The sequence below is a fragment of the Lactuca virosa genome, chromosome 2 (assembly GCF_052849685.1).
Source record: "Lactuca virosa cultivar CGN04683 chromosome 2, Lactuca_virosa_CGN04683_v6, whole genome shotgun sequence".
Lineage (NCBI taxonomy): Eukaryota > Viridiplantae > Streptophyta > Magnoliopsida > Asterales > Asteraceae > Lactuca > Lactuca virosa.
In genome coordinates this window covers 50,376,480-50,399,188 of record NC_136427.1, presented here as the reverse complement: position 1 = coordinate 50,399,188, position 22,709 = coordinate 50,376,480, and positions in this window count along the sequence as shown.

Here is a 22,709-nt window from a genome sequence, read left to right as displayed (position 1 = left end):
TGACTTCTATTGAAGTGAATGGTTGTACAGAATAGAAATTTCGGGTTGTCACATCATCCCCCCCGTTAGAAGGAATTTCGTCCCGAAATTAGAGTTTAAGCAAATACGTAGTTACAAATAACTAAGTAAAAAGACGAGGATATTTCAGTTTCATCTGATCCTCTCGCTCCCAAGTGAATTCAGGTCCTCGCTTGGCGTTCCAGCGAACCTTCACTATCGGGATGCGGCTTTGTTTCGTTTGCTTGACCTCCCGGTCCATGATCTCTACAGGTTCTTCCACGAAGTTGAGGCTCTCGTTGATCTCGATCTCGTCGAGTGGGATTACAAGAGTCTCGTCAGACAGACACTTTTTCAAGTTCGAGACGTGGAAAGTAGAATGTACGTTACTGAGTTCGTGCGGAAAGTTAAGTTTGTAAGCTACAGGGCCGATTCTAGCGAGAATCTCAAAAGGCCCTATGTATCTTGGATTTAGCTTTCCACGCTTTCCAAAGCGTATCAAACCTTTCCAGGGTGAGACCTTCAATAGAACACGGTCGCCCACCTAGAATTCCAATGGTTTCCTTCGTTTATCAGCGTAGCTTTTCTCTGTCGTTTCCCGAATGATCTCCGGACCTGTGAGAGTGCTTTCAGGAACTCGTCCCTTAGCTAACTGGGTATCACCCACCTCATCCCAGCACAGAGGGGATCTGCACTTTCGGTCATAGAGGGCCTCGAATGGAGCAGCCTTTATGCTCGTGTGATAACTGTTGTTGTAGGAAAATTCTACAAGGGGTAAATGAGTATCCCAAGCTTTCCCGAAGTCGATCACACAGGCTCGCAACATATCTTCCAAGGTTTGGATAGTCCTCTCACTTTGCCCGTCTGTCTGTGGATGGTAGGCTGTACTCATGTCCAGCCTACTTCCTAAGGAACTTTGTAACGACTGCCAGAACCTCGAAGTGAATCTACTATCTCTGTCCGAGATAATGGATAAGGGAACACCGTGCAGTCGTACAATCTCCCGTATGCAAGTTCTTGTACGTTTCTCCATCTTGTCTGTTTCTTTGATAGGTAGGAAGTGTGCAGACTTGGTCAATCTGTCGACGATAACCCATATGGTATCAAGTCGACCCGTTGTCTTGGGCAACTTGGTTATGAAGTCCATAGTGATCCACTCCCACTTCCATTCCGGTATCTTAGGCTGTTGTAGAAGGCCTGAGGGTTTCTGGTATTCGACCTTGACCTTGGCGCAAGTAAGGCATTTACTCACGAAGGTAGCAATCTCTGCTTTCATGTTAGGCCACCAGTATAACTTTTTAAGATCCAGGTACATCTTATCTGAACCTGGGTGGACAGAATAACGAGTGTTGTGCGCCTCATTCATGACCAAGTCTCTGAAACCACCGCGTTTCGGGGTCCAGATCCGATCCATGAGATAATAAGCTCCATCACCCTTGACCTCCAAGTTCTTATCCATCCTTCTCAGGGATTCACCCGCCACATTTTCAGGTTTCAAAGCGTCGTGCTGAGCCTCCTTAATTTGTGTGGACAAGTGTGAATGGATAGTCATAGTCAATGATTTGACTCTACGACCATAATATTCTTTCCGACTTAGGGCGTCAGCTACTACGTTGGCTTTACCTGGATGATAACGAATTTCTCATTTGTAATCACTGAGGAGCTCGACCCACCGTCGTTGTCTCATGTTGAGCTCTTTCTGGTCGAATATGTTTTAGGCTTTTGTGGTCTGTAAAGATTGTGCTTTTTGTACCATACAGGTAGTGTCTCCAGATCTTCAGAGCAAACACAACTGCTCCTAGTTCAAGATTGTGGGTAGTGTAGTTGACCTCGTGTGTCTTCAGCTGTCTCGAGGCGTAGGAGATGACCTTACCTCGCTGCATCAGAACACATCCGAGCCCTTGATTTGACGCATCGCAATAGACAACGAAGTCTTCTATCCCTTCGGGGAGGGATAGTATTGGCGTAGTGCACAAGGCTCGCTTGAGCATTTGGAACGCTCTCTCCTGCTTCTCTTCCCAGTCAAAGGCCATGCCTTTCTGGGTCAGTGTTGTAAGAGGTTTTGCAATTTGGGAGAAGTTCTTAATGAACCTGCGATAGTAGCCAGCGACGCCTAGAAATTGACGAATTTATGTAGGCATCTTCGGTGCTGACCAGCTCTCAATTGCCTTGATTTTGGAAGGGTCCACGTGTATTCCCTCTTCGCTAACCACGTGCCCTAAGAATTCGACTCTTCGGATCTAAAATTCGTATTTCGAGAACTTCGCATAGAGCTTCTCCGAACGTAGCGTTTCTAAGATCTGTCGAAGATGTTGACTATGTTCCTCCTTACTTCGAGAGTAGATAAGTATGTCATCGATGAAGACGATGACGAACTGATCCAAGTAAGGGCGGCACACCCTATTCATCAAGTCCATGAATACTGTGGGCGCGTTTGTTAATCCGAACGGCATCACTACGAATTCGTAGTGCCCATAACGAGTTCGGAAGGCTGTCTTTGGAACATCCTCCCCTAGCACTCGTAGTTGGTGATATCCGGATCTTAAGTCGATTTTGGAAAAGAAATTCGCCCCTTGAAGTTGATCAAATAAATCGTCAATACGAGGTAAAGGATAACGATTCTTGACGGTCAGTTTGTTGAGCTCCCTGTAGTCGATGCACATATGAAACGATCCGTCTTTCTTCTTGACGAACAAGACTGGAGCTCCCCAGGGTGAGAAGCTTGGTCTTATAAAGCCCTTGCTGAGCAGTTCGTTAAGTTGACAGGACAGTTCTTGCATCTCTGCAGGTGCTAGACGATAGGGCGATTTGGCTACGGGGGTAGCCCGTGGAACTAAGTCGATTCGGAACTCGACTTGACGTTGCGGAGGTACTCCTGGGAGTTCTTCTGGAAAGATGTCGGGAAAGTCGCGTACTACTGGAATGTTCTGAATGTCTTTCGTTTCTTGGCTCACATCGACCACATGAGCAAGGAATGCGCGACATTCCTTTCGCAAGAATTTCTGCGCTTGAATGCTCGAGATGATACTAAGGTTCGTGTCGGGTTTGTCGCCATAAACTACTAGAGTTTCGCCAGACGGCAGATTAAGGCGTACAGCCTTTTCGTAACACATGATGTTGGCACGATGAAGACTCAACCAATCCATGTCGATAATGACGTCGAAACTTTTAATTGAGACCGGCATGAGATCGATCGAAAATGAATGGCTATCTAAAGTTAGGGTACACCCTATGTATATACTGCTAGTGCTCTCTGTCTTTCCATTAGCCATTTCTACAGTGAACGGTTCTTTAAGTGCTCGTGATTTTTGCTTAAGTAAATGAGCAAATTTTTGGTTCACGAAACTCCTCTCAGCTCCGCTATCAAACAGAATGCTTGCATAAGAGTTATCGAGGAGAAACGTACCAGTGACCACTGTGGGGTCGGCAACCGCTTCCTCGTGGCCTATGGCCAGAACCCTTCCCACTCCACCGGCATTCCCTGCCTTCGGGCAGTTCCTCTTGTAGTGGCCCACCTCGCCACATCCGTAGCAAGCTTGGCGCACACCAGCGCCGGGGACTTGGGTGATTGGCCTTGCCAAAGCTTTACAGAAACAGGCAGTGTGCCCCTTCCTGTTGCAGTTCAAAAACTGCATTTCCCGGCAGGCTCCTGTGTGGTGGAAGTTGCATTTGTTGCACTTAGGCAAACTTCCAGCGTACTGCCTTAACGGAGCAGCAGCGGCAGGTGCTATCGCAGCATGAACTGCCACGACCTGCTGCTTTTTGGCAGCCTTCTTCTTTTTCTTGTTATCCCAGAACTTTCGCTTGGAATCAGCGGTTCTGGCGGGTTCTGAGATGGCCAGGGTTGTTCTTGCGGCCGGGGTACGAGCCCCATGGTCTATAAGTCGCTGTGCCAATCGCTTGGCACTATCAAATGTAGTGGGGTGTGAAGCCAAAACATTTCCCTGGAATGGTGGCATCAGCCCCCATATGTATCTTTCAATTTTGTTTCCCTCTGTATGTACCATGTTGGGACAGAGGGCCACCAGCTCGCAGAATCTGGCGGTATAAGAGACTATGTCGGAGCCCTTCATGGTTAGGCTCCACAGTTCCTCCTCCAGCTTTTGGATCTCGCCCCTCGGGCAGTACTCTTCAATCATTAGATCTCTCAGAGTTTCCCAGCCCATAGAATTACCCACCACCAGAGATAGTGACTTGACATGGCTATTCCACCATGTTAGGGCTTTTGACTCAAAGGTGCAAGCAGCAAACTTGACCTTGCTCCCTTCTGGACAGGAGCAGATTTCGAAAACCGATTCGGTCTTCTCGAACCATTACGAGAGGGCAATGACTCCGCCTGTCCCTTTGAAGGACAATGACTTGCAGTTAGTGAAGTCCTTGTAGGAGCACTCTTTCAAGCGCACAGGGATTTCACCATGAGTAGATAGGACAGGGGTTCCTCCTCCAATGGAACCAGAAGAATGATATTGTGCCATGGCTGTAGCCACAGCCGCAGCTACAGCAGCATTTAGAGTTGCCGTATCGAATTGAGGAGCTGGTGGTGTTGCAGTGATTGGAGGATCGCGTCTTGTCGATCGACGTGGAGGCATCTTTCAACTATAAGTTTACAAAGATGAAGATATTGATAAGAATTTAATAGAAAAATCGATGAGAATGACTCATGGACTAACTCTCCATAGCCCAACAGCACAATTGAATAGCACGTTTGAACGAAGATCTTGTACTAGCAGATGATAGCAATTGGATATTGATTTCCATAAGATTAGATGTCTGTCAATGATACTGGAATTACAGATGTAATGAGTTCGGGAAAATGACCTAGAAGTAGGCCTTACATCAACCAAGATGGGAAAATTTTAACAGAACTACGACCTAATCAAGACTTAACAGATCTAAGATTTACAAAGATAGGAAATTATACCAGAGTTTTTACACAAACTAAGTTATATCCAAAAGAGAAGTCGATGAGATTCTATCGGCGACGAGAACTACTAGAGTGAGTTCTTGACTCCGACAGAAGACGTTCTATGTCCCTCACGCGCCTATCAGACCTTACTTGCTGAGCTCGAAGTTCCCTGACTTCAGCTTGGGTCTCAGCAAGTTCTCTTTGCAGAACTGCATTGCAGACCTGAGTCCTTTCATGAGCTGACTCAAGTTGGCGAATGCGGACGGTGTTAACGCCAGAGTTGGCGTTAATCTCTAGGACTCGGTCGATAGTTGCTCGACCCTGTACTGTGTTCCGGGAAATCCTACGAACCATGATGGGTAGGACCCTGTCAGCTGAACCTCCCTCGGTGAGGTTGTAGAAGCTTCTGTCTCCATTGTGGGGAATGGGTTGACCTTGTTCTTGACTCCATCTATTCAAGTCTGTGGCCCACAGAGGTGTGGGTCCTTGAAATGTTGGACGATGGTTTGGTTTTGGGTCTTGAGCAGCTGGGGGTTGGTTGTTGACTTCCGGCTCCGAATCAGAACCATCAGAAAAGCCTTCAGCTTCGTGATCATCCAATGGGATTGGGTGATCATCTTCTGGCTCTTCTCCCAGCCATCCTGCATTGTCGTTGTTGGGGTAGTACGGGTCTCCGGGGATATGGAATCCAGCCATGATATCTACGCGAGAAAAGGGATAAAGAAATAACTAAATAGACGCACTAATTAGATAATTATAGGATGATCTTTATCAGTTACTTCAACATTTGCATAGTCCATACCAGTCATATGTAACCAAGACAGGATAGACCTTCGAATAAGTGACCCTAACTCTAAGCCCACAACCAAACAAGGAACAGGAAGTAAAGCAAAGATCATAGATTCTAAGTCTATGATATCCTAGACACATATAACCTTAGTGTATCCACTCAGCAACTATTGACAAACTAATAAAGACCATTAGTTCTCAGATAAGTAATTAATAGTAACACAAAATACTCCTATAGTATTTTAAGTTTATGTTATGTTCTACTGTTCTCGTTGTAATAGTGTTGGTAAGTTTTTAGACTTGTTGCAACCTCACAACCACACTTAGGCACATGCTAATCACTCCTCGGATAATGTAGTTGATCAGGCTACATCTACCCAGGGTTGACCATATGTCTCTAAGTCTACTTATGCTGCCCAACAATCGTAATACTTTTGTTCTGTCCTAGTGACACTGATTTTAGTATGAATGCAGGTATGTATACTTGGTTAAATATTTTATTATTTAAAACTATAAACTCTTTATCAAAGTATTTTAATCCCGCTGTGTTTATAGTTCGTGTATCTTTTATGGGTTGATACACTCGATTCACTATAAACAATGCTCTGATACACATCTGTCACACCCCAAAACCGGAACGGCGGAAACGTTCGGGGGTGGAGGACGTCATGTACAGTATCACAACAATGCAAAGTAGTAAAAAAGCAACAACATCATCCATTGAATTAATATTATAATTTCATACAAGTGTGTTCTGTCAAGTTTAATAGACACCAAAAATATGTATCAAAATAAAAGATGAGTCTTGAACGAGCTCCATCTTCTCAAAACCTGGCACCGGTACCTGTCTACTGGTGACCTGAGAATACAAGTTATTTTGAAAGTGTAGATCAACTTTAAAGCTGGTGAGATCATAAGTATATTAGTGTCTGTATTTGTATGAAAGCATTTGTAAGATGTTTGTAAGATGTTTGTATAAGTTTGTAAAAGTTTGAATTCTTCTAGAAAACCCTATGTTTCCTACTAAAAGTAGCCTTCTACCAAGGCATCTAGTGTCTGTGTGTGTGTCTCTTGTAAGAGTATGTATTTTCCCAAATTTGACTATCATTAACCAAAAATATAGTTTTTACATTACTGTTCATTGTGTGAATGTTCACAAAGTGAATGTAATGGGAAAATGAGATAGTACTGTAGTGTTGTATTAAGTAACTACTGCTGTACTAACTACCTTAAACCAATTGTTATTTAAAGTACCATGTGATCGGCCTGTATCCTGCTACCGACTCATAGAAAAACGACGATGTAAGACGTCGTAAGAAATAACGTTTGGCACCCGTAGACTTGCAAGTCCCACTGTAGCGAGCAGCAAGGTGTAGGATAGTCAACCAGTATAGATCTATACACAAACTCATACGCTCCCCACTTAAGGAGATTCTGGATACAAAAACGGTCATGGCAGGTAGTGCCATGCCCCGTTATGTGGCTCACATAACTGAAGTAATGTATGTGCTAGCTGTATTGTGTGTTCTTCCTCTGTCTAGCCTGTATGTATGTTCTCTCTGTAATGTATTGTTTGATTCTCATCACTATGTATTATGTTTGTTTCTCATCACTATGTATTATGTTTGTTTCTCATCACTATGTATGACGTTTGTTTCTCATCACTATGTATTACGTTTGTTTCTCATCACTCTGTATTATGACTCATGTATGAACTGACTCATTGTATGTTTCGTTGATCAAGTAATAGTATTAGTATCTCCCTAAACTATACCTATTATAGCTTACTAGTAATGTTGTTTATATGTATGAACATGTTTGTGTGTACCTTTGCTACTCAAAGGTATTGAACTGGATGAAAGAAGTAACCTTTTATATCTATATACATATACATAATATATAACTAGGATTCAAACGACCTTCGGACAAATAACCCTGATACCCTAAGTCCACAACCAAACAAGGAACAGGAAGTAAGGTGAGCTATCAGTCCTAAGTCCTTTCAATCCTACTTATATAACTATATCTATATAGATACACATTTAACAGAATATAAGTTTAAAAGAGTTTAAGTAACAGTATTTGACATGTACAAGAGTTTGATAAAAGCATTTGGTATATAAAAGAGTTTGTAAAACAGTTTGAAGTAAAACAGTTTGGTAACACAGTTTGAAAAGTAAGAAATCCACTTGTTTGGTAGTTATTAATCACATGTGATTGATATAATAACTATAATTGTTCAATTTGTATTCCCCCCCCCCCATAAAAGCATTTAAAAACATTTAAAAGGTTAATTAAGGGGTATGAACTCACCTGTAGTGAGTGGTTTGGATGAACGGAATGTATAGGATGCTAAGTGTCAAGTGAAGACTTGAACACACACAAGGATCCTAGTTAACATATAATAACACATATATGTATCCAATTAGTCATTAAAAAACTAATTAACCAAGTTAATACATCCTAAGACATGTAAAACACTTGATTTAAGTGCTATAAGTCCTAAGGATTGCATCTAAGGGTGGTAGGACCTTGCATTTGAGTTTAGGGTTCAAGGGTAAACTCCCTTAGAGTTTACGGTTTTGTGACCATAACTCATTGAGTTTACGATCGTAAACCCATGAGTTTACGGCCGTAAACTCATGGTACTTTGACCATTTTGAGTTTTGAAGCTTTACAAGTCCTAAGAAGTATTCCTACTTTAAGTATAAGCCTTTGGAAGTGATTAGGGCACCATTTCACTCCATTGTGGAGTTTACGGTCCTTGGACCATTTGTCTTTGGGTTTACGGCCGTAAACCCAAATGGTTTATGGTCATTTTGATGTTTCAAGCCTAGCACATCAAGGATGGTATCTAGACTAGTTTCCAAGGCTTTGTAAGGGACTAGGGCACACTTTGGCCCCTTTGTTACGGTTTACGGTCCAAGAACATCTTGGACCGTAAACACCTTTGATCTTGTGTTTCTTTGGTGTTTTCTTGATGATTAGAAGTGTAAAAAGTCTTACAATACACTAGGGTAGGAGTACTTACTAGATAGAAGCTTGAAAAGGTTCTAAAAGTCCAAGAACACTAGTGTATGTTCTTGGTGTTCTTGGTGAAACTTGAAGATCTACACATTTGGAATGATTTCACGGATGGAATCATGTAAGATCACTAGTTTAAGGTAGATATCAACTTTTTAGGGATAGAAACACTTACAAAGTTGAAGATCAAGAAGAAAAGTTGGATGATACTTGAGAGGATTTGAGTTTAGATCTTGAAAATGTGAAAAAGTGGTAAATAATGACTAAGTGTCATATTTATACCCCCCCTTTTAGGGTTTACGGTCGTAAACACCTTTGTTTAGGCAGTAAACTCCAAACTCTTGGAGTTTTGGGACATTATTGTTGCACAATAAACCCTAGGGCATCCTCTCTCCTGATATCTCCCGAAGTACTAACTTTAAAACACTCAAACTTATTCCAAAAAGCTTGAAAATTAGTAGAAACAGTTCTGACTTCTATTGAAGTGAATGGTTGTACAGAATAGAAATTTCGGGTTGTCACATCATCCCCCCGTTAGAAGGAATTTCGTCCCGAAATTAGAGTTTAAGCAAATACGTAGTTACAAATAACTAAGTAAAAAGACGAGGATATTTCAGTTTCATCTGATCCTCTCACTCCCAAGTGAATTCAGGTCCTCGCTTGGCGTTCCAGCGAACCTTCACTATTGGGATGTGGCTTTGTTTCGTTTGCTTAACCTCCCGGTCCATGATCTCTACAGGTTCTTCCACGAAGTTGAGGCTCTCGTTGATCTCGATCTCGTCGAGTGGGATTACAAGAGTCTCGTCAGACAGACACTTTTTCAAGTTCGAGACGTGGAAAGTAGAATGTACGTTACTGAGTTCGTGCGGAAAGTTAAGTTTGTAAGCTACAGGGCCGATTCTAGCGAGAATCTCAAAAGGCCCTATGTATCTTGGATTTAGCTTTCCACGCTTTCCAAAGCGTATCAAGCCTTTCCAGGGTGAGACCTTCAATAGAACACGGTCGCCCACCTGGAATTCCAATGGTTTCCTTCGTTTATCAGCGTAGCTTTTCTCTGTCGTTTCCCGAATGATCTCCGGACCTGTGAGAGTGCTTTCAGGAACTCATCCCTTAGCTAACTGGGTATCACCCACCTCATCCCAACACAGAGGGGATCTGCACTTTCGGCCATAGAGGGCCTCGAATGGAGCAGCCTTTATGCTCGTGTGATAACTGTTGTTGTAGGAAAATTCTACAAGGGGTAAATGAGTATCCCAAGCTTTCCTGAAGGCGATCACACAGGCTCGCAACATATCTTCCAAGGTTTGGATAGTCCTCTCACTTTGCCTGTCTGTCTGTGGATGGTAGGCTGTACTCATGTCCAGCCTACTTCCTAAGGAACTTTGTAACGACTGCCAGAACCTCGAAGTGAATCTACTATCTCTGTCCGAGATAATGGATAAGGGAACACCGTGCAGTCGTACAATCTCCCGTATGTAAGTTCTTGTACGTTTCTCCATCTTGTCTGTTTCTTTGATAGGTAGGAAGTGTGCAGACTTGGTCAATCTGTCGACGATAACCCATATGGTATCAAGTCGACCCGTTGTCTTGGGCAACTTGGTTATGAAGTCCATAGTGATCCACTCCCACTTCCATTCCGGTATCTCAGGCTGTTGTAGAAGGCCTGAGGGTTTCTGGTATTCGACCTTGACCTTGGCGCAAGTAAGGCATTTACTCATGAAGGTAGCAATCTCTGCTTTCATGTTAGGCCACCAGTATAACTTTTTAAGATCCAGGTACATCTTATCTGAACCTGGGTGGACGGAATAACGAGTGTTGTGCGCCTCGTTCATGACCAAGTCTCTGAAACCACCGCGTTTCGGGGTCCAGATCTGATCCATGAGATAATAAGCTCCGTCACCCTTGACCTCCAAGTTCTTATCCATCCCTATCAGGGATTCACCCGCCACATTTTCAGGTTTCAAAGCGTCGTGCTGAGCCTCCTTAATTTGTGTGGACAAGTGTGAATGGATAGTCATAGTCAATGATTTGACTCTACGACCAGAATATTCTTTCCGACTTAGGGCGTCAGCTACAACGTTGGCTTTACCCGGATGATAACGAATTTCGCATTCGTAATCACTGAGGAGCTCGACCCACCGTCGTTGTCTCATGTTGAGCTCTTTCTGGTCGAATATGTGTTGTAGGCTTTTGTGGTCTGTAAAGATTGTGCTTTTTGTACCATACAGGTAGTGTCTCCAGATCTTCAGAGCAAACACAACTGCTCCTAGTTCAAGATCGTGGGTAGTGTAGTTGACCTCGTGTGTCTTCAGCTGTCTCGAGGCGTAGGCGATGACCTTACCTCGCTGCATCAGAACACATCCGAGCCCTTGATTTGACGCATCGCAATAGACAACGAAGTCTTCTATCCCTTCGGGGAGGGATAGTATTGGCGCAGTGCACAAGGCTCGCTTGAGCGTTTGGAACGCTCTCTCCTGCTTCTCTTCCCAGTCAAAGGCTACGCCTTTCCGGGTCAGTGTTGTAAGAGGTTTTGCAATTTGGGAGAAGTTCTGAATGAACCTGCGATAGTAGCCAGCGAGGCCTAGAAATTGACGAATTTATGTTGGCATCTTCGGTGCTGACCAGCTCTCAATTGCCTTGATTTTGGAAGGGTCCACGTGTATTCCCTCTTCGCTAACCACGTGCCCTAAGAATTCGACTCTTCGGATCTAAAATTCGCATTTCGAGAACTTCGCATAGAGCTTCTTCGAACGTAGCGTTTCTAAGATCTGTCGAAGATGTTTACTATGTTCCTCCTTACTTCGAGAGTAGATAAGTATGTCATCGATGAAGACGATGACGAACTGATCCAAGTAAGGGCGGCACACCCTATTCATCAAGTCCATGAATACTGCGGGCGCGTTTGTTAATCCGAACGGCATCACTACAAATTCGTAGTGCCCATAACGAGTTCGGAAGGCTGTCTTCGGAACATCCTCCCCTAGCACTCGTAGTTGGTGATATCCGGATCTTAAGTCGATTTTGGAAAAGAAATTCGCCCCTTGAAGTTGATCAAATAAATCGTCAATACGAGGTAAATGATAACGATTATTGACGGTCAGTTTGTTGAGCTCCCTGTAGTCGATGCACATACGAAACGATCCGTCTTTCTTCTTGACGAACAAGACTGGAGCTCCCCAGGGTGAGAAGCTTGGTCTTATAAAGCCCTTGTTGAGCAGTTCGTTAATTTGACAGAATAGTTCTTGCATCTCTGCAGGTGCTAGACGATAGGGCGATTTGGCTACGGGGGTAGGCCCTGGAACTAAGTCGATTCGGAACTCGACTTGACATTGCGGAGGTAATCCTGGGAGTTCTTCTGGAAAGATGTCGGGAAAGTCGCGTACTACTGGAATGTTCTGAATGTCTTTCGTTTCTTGGCTCACATCGACCACATGAGCAAGGAATGCGCGACATTCCTTTCGCAAGAATTTCTGCGCTTGAATGCTCGAGATGATACGAAGGTTCGTGTCGGGTTTGTCGCCATAAACTACTAGAGTTTCGCCAGACGGCAGATTAAGGCGTACAGCCTTTCGTAACACATGATGTCGGCACGATGAAGACTCAACCAATCCATGCCGATAATGACGTCGAAACTTTTAATTGAGACCGGCATGAGATCGATCGAAAATGAATGGCTATCTAAAGTTAGGGTACACCCTATGTATATACTGCTAGTGCTCTCTGTCTTTCCATTAGCCATTTCTACAGTGAACGGTTCTTTAAGTGCTCGTGATTTTTGCTTAAGTAAATGAGCAAATTTTTGGTTCACGAAACTCCTCTCAGCTCCGCTATCAAACAGAATGCATGCATAAGAGTTATCGAGGAGAAACGTACCAGTGACCACTGTGGGGTCGGCAACCGCTTCCTCGTGGCCTATGGCCAGAACCCTTCCTACTCCACCGGCATTCCCTGCCTTCGGGCAGTTCCTCTTGTAGTGGCCCACCTCGCCACATCCGTAGCAAGCTTAGCCCACACCAGCGCCAGGGACTTGGGTGATTGGCCTTGCCGGAGCTTTACAGAAACGGGCAGTGTGCCCCTTCCTGTTGCAGTTCAAACACTGCATTTCCCGGCAGGCTCCTGTGTGGTGGAAGTTCCATTTGTTGCACTTAGGCAAACTTCCAGCGTACTGCCTTAACGGAACAGCAGCGGCAGGTACTATCGCAGCATGAACTGCCACGACCTGCTGCTTTTTGGCAGCCTTCTTCTTTTTCTTGTCATCCCAGAACTTTCGCTTGGAATCAGCGGTTCTGGCGGGTTCTGAGATGGCCAGGGTTGTTCTTGTGGCCGGGGTACGAGCCCCATGGTCTATAAGCCGCTGTGCCAATCGCTTGGCACTATCAAATGTAGTGGGGTGTGAAGCCAAAACATTTCCCTGGAATGGTGGCATCAGCCCCCATATGTATCTTTCAATTTTCTTTCCCTCTGTATGTACCATGTTGGGACAGAGGGCCACCAGCTCGCAGAATCTGGCGGTATAAGAGACTATGTCGGAGCCCTTCATGGTTAGGCTCCACAGTTCCTCCTCCAGCTTTTGGATCTCGCCCCTCGGGCAGTACTCTTCAATCATTAGATCTCTCAGAGTTTCCCAGCCCATAGAATTAGCCACCACCAGAGATAGTGACTTGACATGGCTATTCCACCATGTTAGGGCTTTTGACTCAAAGGTGCAAGCAGCAAACTTGACCTTGTTCCCTTCTGGACAGGAGCAGATTTCGAAAATCGATTCGGTCTTCTCGAACAATTGCGAGAGGGCAATGACTCCGCCTGTCCCTTTGAAGGACAATGGCTTGCAGTTAGTGAAGTCCTTGTAGGAGCACTCTTTCAAGCGCACAGGGATTTCACCATGAGTAGATAGGACAGGAGTTCCTCCTCCAGTGGAACCAGAAGAATGATATTGTGCCATGGCTGTAGCCACAGCCGCAGCTACAGCAGCATTTAGAGTTGCCGTATCGAATTGAGGAGCAGGTGGTGTTGCAGTGATTGGAGGATCGCGTCTTGTCGATCGACGTGGAGGCATCTTTCAACTATAAGTTTACAAAGATGAAGATATTGATAAGAATTTAATAGAAAAATCGATGAGAATGACTCATGGACTAACTCTCCATAGCCCAACAGCACAATTGAATAGCACGTTTGAACGAAGATCTTGTACTAGCAGATGATAGCAATTGGATATTGATTTCCATAAGATTAGATGTCTGTCAATGATACTGGAATAACATATGTAATGAGTTCGGGAAAATGACCTAGAAATAGGCCTTACATCAACCAAGATGGGGAAATTTTAACAGAACTACGACCTAATCAAGACTTAACAGGTCTAAGATTTACAAAGATAGGAAATTATACCAGAGTTTTTACACAAACTAAGTTATATCCAAAAGAGAAGTCGATGAGATTCTATCGGCGACGAGAACTACTAGAGTGAGTTCTTGACTCCGACAGAAGACGTTCTATGTCCCTCACGCGCCTATCAGACCTTACTTGCTGAGCTCGAAGTTCCCTGACTTCAGCTTGGGTCTCAGCAAGTTCTCTTTGCAGAACTGCATTGCGGACCTGAGTCCTTTCATGAGCTGACTCAAGTTGGCGAATGCGGACGGTGTTAACGCCAGAGTTGGCGTTAATCTCTAGGACTCGGTCGATAGTTGCTCGACCCTGTACTGTGTTCCGGGAAATCCTACGAACCATGATGGGTAGGACCCTGTCAGCTGAACCTCCCTCGGTGAGGTTGTAGAAGCTTCTGTCTCCATTGTGGGGAATGGGTTGACCTTGTTCTTGACTCCATCTATTCAAGTCTGTGGCCCACAGAGGTGTGGGTCCTTGAAATGTTGGACGATGGTTTGGGTTTGGGTCTTGAGCAGCTGGGGGTTGGTTGTTGACTTCCGGCTCCGAATCAGAACCATCAGAAAAGCCTTCAGCTTCGTGATCATCCAATGGGATTGGGTGATCATCTTCTGGCTCTTCTCCCAGCCATCCTGCATTGCCGTTGTTGGGGTAGTACGGGTTTCCGGGGATATGGAATCCAGCCATGATATCTACGCGAGAAAAGGGATAAAGAAATAACTAAATAGACGCACTAATTAGATAATTATAGGATGATCTTTATCAGTTACTTCAACATTTGCATAGTCCATACCAGTCATATGTAACCAAGACAGGATAGACCTTCGAATAAGTGACCCTAACTCTAAGCCCACAACCAAACAAGGAACAGGAAGTAAAGCAAAGATCATAGATTCTAAGTCTATGATATCCTAGACACATATAACCTTAGTGTATCCACTCAGCAACTATTGACAAACTAATAAAGACCTTTAGTTCTCAGATAAGTAATTAATAGTAACACAAAATACTCCCATAGTATTTTAAGTTTATGTTATGTTCTACTGTTCTCGTTGTAATAGTGTTGGTAAGTTTTTAGACTTGTTGCAACCTCACAACCACACTTAGGCACATGCTAATCACTCCTCGGATAATGTAGTTGATCAGGCTACATCTACCCAGGGTTGACCATATGTCTCTAAGTCTACTTATGCTGCCCAACAATCGTAATACTTTTGTTCTGTCCTAGTGACACTGATTTTAGTATGAATGCAGGTATGTATACTTAGTTAAATATTTTATTATTTAAAAGTATAAACTCTCTATCAAAGTATTTTAATCTCGTTGTGTTTATAGTTCGTATATCTTTTATGGGTTGATACACTCGATTCACTATAAACAATGCTCTGATACCAATCTGTCACACCCCAAAACCGGAACGGCGGAAACGTTCGGGGGTGGAGGACGTCATGTACAGTATCACAACAATGCAAAGTAGTAAAAAAGCAACAACATCATCCATTGAATTAATAATATAATTTCATACAAGTGTGTTCTGTCAAGTTTAATAGACACCAAAAATATGTATCAAAATAAAAGATGAGTCTTGAACGAGCTCCATCTTCTCAAAACCTGGCACCGGTACCTGTCTACTGGTGACCTGAGAATACAAGTTATTTTGAAAGTGTAGATCAGCTTTAAAGCTGGTGAGATCATAGGTATATTAGTGTCTGTATTTGTATGAAAGCATTTGTAAGATGTTTGTAAGATGTTTGTATAAGTTTGAATTCTTCTAGAAAACCCTATGTTTCCTACTAAAAGTAGCCTTCTACCAAGGCATCTAGTGTCTGTGTGTGTGTCTCTTGTAAGAGTATGTATTTTCCCAAATTTGACTATCATTAACCAAAAATATAGTTTTTACATTACTGTTCATTGTGTGAATGTTCACAAAGTGAATGTAATGGGAAAATGAGATAGTACTATAGTGTTGTATTAAGTAACTACTGCTGTACTAACTACCTTAAACCAATTGTTATTTAAAGTACCATGTGATCGGCCTGTATCCTGCTACCGACTCATAGAAAAACGACGATGTAAGACGTCGTAAGAAATAACGTTTGGCACCCGTAGACTTGCAAGTCCCACTGTAGCGAGCAGCAAGGTGTAGGATAGTCAACCAGTATATATCTATACACAAACTCATACGCTCCCCACTTAAGGAGATTCTGGATACAAAAACGGTCATGGCAGGTAGTGCCATGCCCCGTTACGTGGCTCACATAACTGAAGTAATGTATGTGCTAGCTGTATTGTGTGTTCTTCCTCTGTCTAGCCTGTATGTATGTTCTCTCTGTAATGTATTGTTTGATTCTCATCACTATGTATTATGTTTGTTTCTCATCACTATGTATTATGTTTGTTTCTCATCACTATGTATGACGTTTGTTTCTCATCACTATGTATTACGTTTGTTTCTCATCACTCTGTATTATGACTCATGTATGAACTGACTCATTGTATGTTTCGTTGATCAAGTAATAGTATTAGTATCTCCCTAAACTATACCTATTATAGCTTACTAGTAATGTTGTTTATATGTATGAACATGTTTGTGTGTACCTTTGCTACTCAAAGGTATTGAACTGGATGAAAGAAGTAACCTTTTATATCTATATACATATACATAATATATAACTAGGATTCAAACGACCTTCGGACAAATAACCCTGATACCCTAAGTCCACAACCAAACAAGGAACAGGAAGTAAGGTGAGCTATCAGTCCTAAGTCCTTTCAATCCTACTTATATAACTATATCTATATAGATACACATTTAACAGAATATAAGTTTAAAAGAGTTTAAGTAACAGTATTTGACATGTACAAGAGTTTGATAAAAGCATTTGGTATATAAAAGAGTTTGTAAAACAGTTTGAAGTAAAACAGTTTGGTAACACAGTTTGAAAAGTAAGAAATCCACTTGTTTGGTAGTTATTAATCACATGTGATTGATATAATAACTATAATTGTTCAATTTGTATTCCCCCCCCCCCCATAAAAGCATTTAAAAACATTTAAAATGTTAATTAAGGGGTATGAACTCACCTGTAGTGAGTGGTTTGGATGAACGGAATGTATAGGATGCTAAGTGTCAAGTGAAGACTTGAACACACACAAGGATCCTAGTTAACATATAATAACACATATATGTATCCAATTAGTCATTAAAAAACTAATTAACCAAGTTAATACATCCTAAGACATGTAAAACACTTGATTTAAGTGCTATAAGTCCTAAGGATTGCATCTAAGGGTGGTAGGACCTTGCATTTGAGTTTAGGGTTCAAGGGTAAACTCCCTTAGAGTTTACGGTTTTGTGACCATAACTCATTGAGTTTACGATCGTAAACCCATGAGTTTACGGCCGTAAACTCATGGTACTTTGACCATTTTGAGTTTTGAAGCTTTACAAGTCCTAAGAAGTATTCCTACTTTAAGTATAAGCCTTTGGAAGTGATTAGGGCACCATTTCACTCCTTTGTGGAGTTTACGGTCCTTGGACCATTTGTCTTTGGGTTTACGGCCGTAAACCCAAATGGTTTATGGTCATTTTGATGTTTCAAGCCCCTAGCACATCAAGGATGGTATCTAGACTAGTTTCCAAGGCTTTGTAAGGGACTAGGGCACACTTTGGCCCCTTTGTTACGGTTTACGGTCCAAGTACATCTTGGACCGTAAACACCTTTGATCTTGTGTTTCTTTGGTGTTTTCTTGATGATTAGAAGTGTAAAAAGTCTTACAATACACTAGGGTAGGAGTACTTACTAGATAGAAGCTTGAAAAGGTTCTAAAAGTCCAAGAACACTAGTGTATGTTCTTGGTGTTCTTGGTGAAACTTGAAGATCTACACATTTGGAATGATTTCACGGATGGAATCATGTAAGATCACTAGTTTAAGGTAGATATCAACTTTTTAGGGATAGAAACACTTACAAAGTTGAAGATCAAGAAGAAAAGTTGGATGATACTTGAGAGGATTTGAGTTTAGATCTTGAAAATGTGAAAAAGTGGTAAATAATGACTAAGTATCATTAACCAAAAATATAGTTTTTACATTACTGTTCATTGTGTGAATGTTCACAAAGTGAATGTAATGGGAAAATGAGATAGTACTGTAGTGTTGTATTAAGTAACTACTGCTGTACTAACTACCTTAAACCAATTGTTATTTAAAGTACCATGTGATCGGCCTGTATCCTGCTACCGACTCATAGAAAAACGACGATGTAAGACGTCGTAAGAAATGACGTTTGGCACCCGTAGACTTGCAAGTCCCACTGTAGCGAGCAGCAAGGTGTAGGATAGTCAACCAGTATAGATCTATACACAAACTCATACGCTCCGCACTTAAGGAGATTCTGGATACAAAAACGGTCATGGCAGGTAGTGCCATGCCCCGTTACGTGGCTCACATAACTGAAGTAATGTATATGTAATGTATGTGCTAGCTGTATTGTGTGTTCTTCCTCTGTCTAGCCTGTATGTATGTTCTCTCTGTAATGTATTGTTTGATTCTCATCACTATGTATTATGTTTGTTTCTCATCACTATGTATTATGTTTGTTTCTCATCACTATGTATTACGTTTGTTTCTCATCACTATGTATTACGTTTGTTTCTTATCACTCTGTATTATGACTCATGTATGAACTGACTCATTGTATGTTTCGTTGATCTAGTAATAGTATTAGTATCTCCCTAAACTATACCTATTATAGCTTACTAGTAATGTTGTTTGTATGTATGAACATGTTTGTGTGTACCTTTGCTACCCAAAGGTATTGAACTGAATGAAAGAAGTAACCTTTTATATCTATATACATATATATAATATATAACTAGGATTCAAACGACCTTCGGACAAATAACCCTGATACCCTAAGTCCACAACCAAACAAGGAACAGGACGTAAGGTGAGCTATCAGTCCTAAGTCCTTTCAATCCTACTTATATAAATATATCTACATAGATACACATTTAACAGAATATAAGTTTAAAAGAGTTTAAGTAACAGTATTTGACATGTACAAGAGTTTGATAAAAGCATTTGGTATATAAAAGAGTTTGTAAAACAGTTTGAAGTAAAACAGTTTGGTAACACAGTTTGAAAAGTAAGAAATCCACTTGTATGGTAGTTATTAATCACATGTGATTGATATAATAACTATCATTGTTCAACTTGTATTCCCCCCCCCCCATAAAAGCATTTAAAAACATTTAAAAGGTTAATTAAGGGGTATGAACTCATCTGTAGTGACTGGTTTGGATTAACGGAATGTATAGGATGCTAAGTGTCAAGTGAAGACTTGAACACACACAAGGATCCTAGTTAACATATAATAACACATATATGTATCCAATTAGTCATTAAAAAACTAATTAACCAAGTTAAGACATCCTAAGACATGTAAAACACTTGATTTAAGTGCTATAAGTCCTAAGGATTGCATCTAAGGGTGATAGGAGCCTGCATTTGAGTTTAGGGTTCAAGGGTAAACTCCCTTGGAGTTTACGGTTTTGTGACCATAACTCATTGAGTTTACGATCGTAAACCCATGATTTTACGGCCGTAAACTCATGGTACTTTGACCATTTTGAGTTTTGAAGCTTTACAAGTCCTAAGAAGCATTCCTACTTCAAGTATAAGCCTTTGGAAGTGATTAGGGCACCATTTCACTCCTTTGTGGAGTTTACGGTCCTTGGACCATTTGTCTTTGGGTTTACGGCCGTAAACCCAAATGGTTTATGGTCATTTTGATGTTTCAAGCCCCTAGCACATCTAGGATGGTATCTAGACTAGTTTCCAAGGCTTTGTAAGGGACTAGGGCACACTTTGGCCCCTTTGTTAGGGTTTACGGTCCAAGAACATCTTGGACCGTAAACACCTTTGATCTTGTGTTTCTTTGGTGTTTTCTTGATGATTAGAAGTGTAACAAGTCTTACAATACACTAGGGTAGGAGTACTTACTAGATAGAAGCTTGAAAAGGTGCTAAAAGTCCAAGAACACTAGTGTGTGTTCTTGGTGTTCTTGGTGAAACTTGAAGATCTACACATTTGGAATGATTTCACGGATGGAATCATGTAAGATCACTAGTTTAAGGTAGATATCAACTTTTTTGGGATAGAAACACTTACAAAGTTGAAGATCAAGAAGAAAAGTTGGATGATACTTGAGAGGATTTGAGTTTGGATCTTGAAAATGTGAAAAAGTGGTAAATAATGACTAAGTGTCATATTTATACCCCCTTTTAGGGTTTACGGCCGTAAACACCTTTGTTTAGGCCGTAAACTCCAAACTCTTGGAGTTTTGGGACATTATTGTTGCACAATAAACCCTAGGGCATCCTCTCTCCTGATATCTCCCGAAGTACTAACTTTAAAACACTCAAACTTATTCCAAAAAGCTTGAAAATTAGCAGAAACAGTTCTGACTTCTATTGAAGTGAATGGTTGTACAGAATAGAAATTTCGGGTTGTCACAGTAAACTCCAAACTCTTGGAGTTTTGAGACTTTATTGATGCACAATAAACCCTAGAGTATCCTCTCTCCAGTTATCTCTTGAAGTATTAAGCTTTAAAACACTCAAACTGACTCCAAAAAGCCTATAAGTTAGCAGAATCAATTCTGACTTCTATTGAAGTGAATGGTTGTACAAGATAGAAATTTTGGGTTGTTACATCATCCCCCCGTTAGAAGGAATTTCATCCCGAAATTAGAGTTTAAGCAAATAAGTAGTTACAAAATAACTAAGTACAAGATGAGGATATTTCAGTTTCTACTGATCCTCTCGCTCCTAAGTGAATTCAGGTCCTCGCTTGGCGTTCCAGCGAACCTTCACTATCAGGATTCGGCTTTGCTTTGTTTGCTTGACCTCTCGGTCCATGATCTCGACAGGTTCTTCCACGAAGTTGAGGCTCTCGTTGATCTCGATTTCGTCGAGTGGGATTACAAGAGTCTCGTCGGACAGACACTTTTTCAAGTTTGAGACGTGGAAAGTAGAATGTACGTTACTGAGTTCGCGGGGTAAGTTAAGTTTGTAAGCTACTGGGCCGATTCTAGCGAGAATCTCGAAAAGCCCTGCTTAACTTTTCTGTCGGTCACTAGAGGCTTTCAATCGTCCACTAATCTGAACGATCTTCTCTAATGATGCCCTCTAACTCTAGATCGTGAATTTCATAGCTAGCTTTGAGGGTTTCCAACTGATGGGAGGCTTAGGTAATGACCTTACCTCGTTACATCAAAATGCAACTGAGCCCTGGATTTGGACGCATCGCCATAGACTACAAAGTCTTTTATTCCTTTTTGGATGGGATAGCATTGGCGTGGTGCACAAGGCTCGTTTTAGCGTTTGGAATGCTCTCTCCTGCTTCTCTTCCCAGCCAAAGGCCACGCCCTTCTGGGTCAAAGTTGTAAGGGGCTTCGCGAATCGTGAGAAGTTCTTAAATAACCTACTTTAGTAGTCTGCGAGACCTAGAAATTTACGAATTTCTGTAGGTGCCTTCGGATCTAACCATTCTCAACGGCCTGGATTTTGGAAGTGTCTACTTGAATTCCCTCTTCACTAACAATGTCACACAGGAATTTGACCCTTCGAATGCAAACTCGCATTTAAGAGAATTTCGCATAGAGCTTCTCTGATCGAAATGTTTCCAAGACCTGCTGAAGCGGTTGACTATGCTCCTCCTTACTACGAGAGTAGATAAGTATGCCATCGATGAAGACGATGACGAACTGATCCAAGTAAGGACGACACACCCTATTCATTAAATCCATGAATATTGTGGACGCGTTTGTTAATCCGAACGGCATCACTACGAATTTGTAGTGCCCATAACGAGTTCGGAAGGCTGTCTTCGGAACATCCTCCCCTAGCACTCGTAGTCGGTGATACCCGGATCTTGGAACGACTTTTGAAAAGAAGACCGCCCTTTTTTAGTCGATCGAATAATTCATCTATGATAGGCAAAGGGTACTGATTTTTGATAGTTAGTTTGTTGAGCTCCCTGTAGTCGATGCACATACGAAACGATCCGTCTTTCTTCTTGACGAACAAGACTGGAGCTCCCCAGGGTGAGAAGCTTGGTCTTATAAAGCCCTTGTTGAGCAGTTCGTTAAGTTGACAGGACAGTCCTTGCATCTCTGCAGGTGCTAGACGATAGGGCGATTTGGCTACTGCAGTAGCCCCTGGAACTAAGTCGATTCTGAACTCGACTTGACGTTGCGAAGGTAAATCCTGGTAGTTTTCTGCTCTATCTGAATCTATTGTCTCGATCAGTGAGAAGGCATTTGATTGGATTCTAAGTTTATCCGCATGGCAGTATGATCACTCGTAGTCTTGGGCGGTCTCCGTCCTAAAGTTCATATCAGAAGTCATATTTGGTTCATCAATCACAGCTTCGTGTATACGAGTCGTATATAATTAAGACTGAAAAGGCAGTCGAATAAATGATTCTTCTTTAAGCTTACATCCAAACAAGGAAAAGAAGTTAAAGCGGAATCATCAATTCTAAGCCTATAGAACCTTGATTATATACCACCCTTGCGTATACCTTCTCCAGCAATAGATCAAC